This window comes from Humulus lupulus, chromosome X (assembly GCF_963169125.1).
Source record: "Humulus lupulus chromosome X, drHumLupu1.1, whole genome shotgun sequence".
NCBI lineage: Eukaryota > Viridiplantae > Streptophyta > Magnoliopsida > Rosales > Cannabaceae > Humulus > Humulus lupulus.
The window spans coordinates 165059000-165063003 of record NC_084802.1 but is presented as its reverse complement, the minus strand read 5'-3'; the positions used below and the strand labels follow the sequence as shown (position 1 = coordinate 165063003).

The window sequence follows — 4004 nt, the reverse complement described above, 5'->3', positions numbered from 1 at the left end:
CCTCAATTAACTTTGTTGAGTCTAGTTTTGTGTTGTCTTTAGGTTGTGTTTTAGGTAGTTTTTATTAAGCTTGTTATTTGTTTAGAGCAGTATTATGCTTTATTTTTGCTTGTTTTCAAGTTTTAGCTTATAAATAAAGGAAAAGAAAAATTGGAGCAAATTGGCAGAAAAATGATTAAAAAATGGCTCTTTTGTGTTTATTCTGTGAAAAGATGAATCCTCAAGCAATTTTATGGCTTCGGTGAATTTTCGAGACCAAAATCACAAAAGTTGAAGAAATTGTTAAGGGCCGCAGCGCTACGTTACTGAGTCGTGGCCAGGTCCAAGGCAGAAAGCCTATTTTTTGAGGATAGACACAGATCGCAGTGCAGGAATAGAGGACTGCGATGCTGATGATGATGTTTACCCAAAAAATATACACAGGTCGTGGCACTGAAAATGGGGGTCGCAATCCCTTCTGATTGATGCCAGCGATAATTTAGACACAGGTTGTGGCGATGGAATAGGTGGGCCACGGGCCGCATTGCTTCTGAAGAAAAATTAGGTTTTAAGCCTCATTTTGAGTGGGGAAATCAGACAGAAAGGGGAGGACGAACTCTGAAGTAGAAAACACAACGTGGAGCATCTCCATTTGTGCTCTATAGTTCTTTCTCTATTACCTTTTAAACTATATGTTATTTTTAATGGTTGTTTATGTCTTGAACTCCTTTGATGATCTAATGAAAAATTAATATTTTTCTTCTTCGTGTATTAAGCTTGTCTCAATCTATTTTAATTCATGAAATGTGATTGACCATCTTATATCATTCTTTATTTGTGTTTGAATTAAAATTCTAAAGAGTGAATTTTAAACAAGCTTTTATTGAAACAACATAGATTTAATATGGAACGAAAATATCTAGGTTATTTGTGTAGCATTTAGGTTGTGAAATATAGAAAGATCGCATTTAGGTTGAGTTTTGTAATTGCTAATCCCATTATAAAATACCTTGACAACTTGCTAGCTCAATAAGAAGAAGAGTTTTTAATATTGTGTTAGTGATTGATAGGAGGGATTGTAGATGAAATTAAAGCCCCTATTTGTTTAAATCCTTGGATTTTTATTCTTGTTTATGATCTTACAATCTTGCATTATTTTAGTAGTTTTATTGTTTTTAATCATCAAGATACAAAACCAATTTTTGTTAACCAAATAGAAATTAAGAACTAATTATCTGGTAATTGATAATTCGGTCCTTGTAGGACAATAATTGGTCTTACAAAGAAATTATTACAAATTTTAATTGTGTGCACTGGCATAACTCTCATTTTTGCAACAATTTTTTGGCGTCGTTGCAGGGGAACGAACCCAGGTCACCCACGTGAATGGCGGGAATACTTGCCACTATTTTATGTTCTTACAATCTTGCATGATTTTAGTAGTTTTATTACTTTTAATCATGAAAATACAAAACCAATTTTCTTTAACCAAATAGTAACTAAGAACTAATTATATGGTAATTGATAATTCATTCCTTGTGGGATGATACTTGGTCTTACCAAGAAATTATTACAAATTGTGACTATGTGCACTTGCATATCTTTAATTTTTGCAACAAGTTTTTGGTGTCGTTGCCAAGGACTTGAAATAATCAATATCAATATAATTAATTCTATTTATAATTTGATTGTTCTTTGAATTGTTTTAAACTTGTTTTGCGTGCATTCTTGACCATTTTTTTAGGTAGTTCTATTATATGCGTAGTAGAAGAGGAGGAGATAGCCTTGTTCCTATTAATCCTGAGATCGAGAAAGTGTTCAGGCAGAATCGTAGAAACAAGAGATCTTCTGGTCCAACTATGGTTATGGCAAATTCTCACAACAATTATGGGTTGAATGGAGGGGTGTCAGAGGTGGGGCAAGGACGAGCTAATAATCCCGCTCTGAGAAGCCTATGGGATTATATTCTCCCAACTGTTATGGGAGTGCAAACATGTATAAGACCAATGACTGTGGAGGTTAATAACTTTGTGATTAAGTCGGCGATTTTACAAATTGTGCAGTCCACCATGCAATTTGGTGGCTTACCTTTAGAAGACCCTCACATGCATTTAGCTAATTTTCTGGAGCTATGTGCAATGTTCACGTATAAAGACGTGAGCGACGATGCAATCAGATTGAGGCTATTCCCATTTTTGCTTCGAGATAGAGCTAAAAGTTCGTTGAACTTCCTTCAATCCAACTCTATAAATACATAGGAGGATTTTGCTCAGAAATTCCTCCATAAAAGGCAGCAAAGTTGAGGGGAGAGATTTATAATTCTATCAAATAGAGGGGGAGTCTTTGTATGATGCGTGGGATCATTTTAACGAGTTCTTGAGAAAATGTCCCCATCACGAAATTGAAAAGTGATGTTGGTCCACAACTTTTACAACGGATTGTGTGGTATTACTCGAACCATAAGTGATGCATGTGAGGGTCTTGTGAAGGTAAGCCAATGAAGCGTATGAATTGTTAGAAGACATGGCAACCAACAATCACCAATGGTCTGATGATAGGTCAACTAGTGTTAGAAAGGTTGCACAAGTTGATGAACTTGATGCCATCACTGCCTTGATTGCTCAGGTTACTTCCTTTGATAAAACAGTTGCAACAGAATACTGTCTCTGTTAATGCCATTCAGATGTCAGCAGGATGTCAAATTTGTCGTGGTCCTCACCAATTTGAGCAGTGTATGATAACAAAGTTCAATAACACCATCCCTATGGAGCAAGTCAACATGATGAGTAATTTTAGTAGGCAACCCAATAACCCTTTCTCCAACACTTACAACCCAGGGAGGAGGAATCAGAATAATTTTTCATGGAAAAATAATCAAGGCCCTCAACAACAATTTCAGCAGCCCGTACTTCACATCAACATTCCCATTGCAAAAGCTTTAGAGAAGATGTTAAGTTATGTGAAGTTCATGAAGTAAATCTTGTAGAAAAAAAGGAAATTGGAGGATTATGAGACGGTGGCACTTACTGAGGAGTGCAGTGCAATATTGCAAAAGAAACTACCTCCCAAGCTTAAAGATCTGGGTAGTTTTACAATTCCTTGTACTATAGGGAATACAGTTTTTGAGAAGGCATTATGTTATTTAGGGGAAAGTGTGAATGTGATGCCTCTATCTATCTATAGAAAATTAAAATTGGGAGAAGCTCGCCCTTGTGTCCATACAAATGGTGGATCGTTTAGTGAATCACCCAAGAGGTTATATTGAGGATGTATTGGTGAAAGTGGAAAAATTCATCTTTCCAGTGCAGTTTATTATTCTTGACATGGAGGAAGATGAAAATATTTCGATTATTCTTGGGAGACCATTTTTAGCTACAGGAAGAGCGCTAATTGATGTACAAAAAGAAGAATTGAAGTTGCGAGTGAAAAATGAGGAGGTAACATTTAATTTTTTTGCAGCAACTGAAATTCCAACATCTTGTAGAGTGGATTTCATAACAGGAGGTGGTAGTAAGGAGAGAGCTATTAAGAGAAAGGTTATTGCTCAAGTGGTAGTTGAACAATGTGTAATCATGTGAAAATGTTCTTTAGTGGGAAAGCTTCAATGTTGCATGAGCTATGGAAAGCTCCATAACATTGCAACATCATAAGACCGACTTTCTCATATGACACTTTGGCTCTTAAGGATTCGAGGGGTGGACATGATCCAAGTTAAATTTAAAGACAAATTCAACGTCCGACCAAATGACGTTAACGAGAGCGCATTTGGAGGCATTCCAATCCGTTATTTGCAAGATTTTTTTATTAGTTTTATTAATGTTTATTATTATGAACATTTTAAATTTTAGTATTTTCATAATTTATTTAATTTATTTTATTTTAGGATTAGTTTTAATTTCTATCATTTAGTGTTAAATTTGTAATGTCGATTCGCCTAAAAAAAATAGGATCACGATGCTACTTTGAGCTTAACTCATAAATTACCAAGTTTAATCCATATCAGCCACAACATTTTGGCTACCTGA

General features: G+C 35.3%; 1 non-coding gene across 1 annotated transcript; it reads right to left on the bottom strand.

The window, feature by feature from the left end:
- Positions 1-2275: 2275 nt before the first annotated feature.
- Positions 2276-2381, bottom strand: LOC133807934 (small nucleolar RNA R71). Its single transcript, XR_009879816.1, has one exon. It is a non-coding gene; the product is annotated as a small nucleolar RNA R71 (small nucleolar RNA).
- Positions 2382-4004: the final 1623 nt, after the last annotated feature.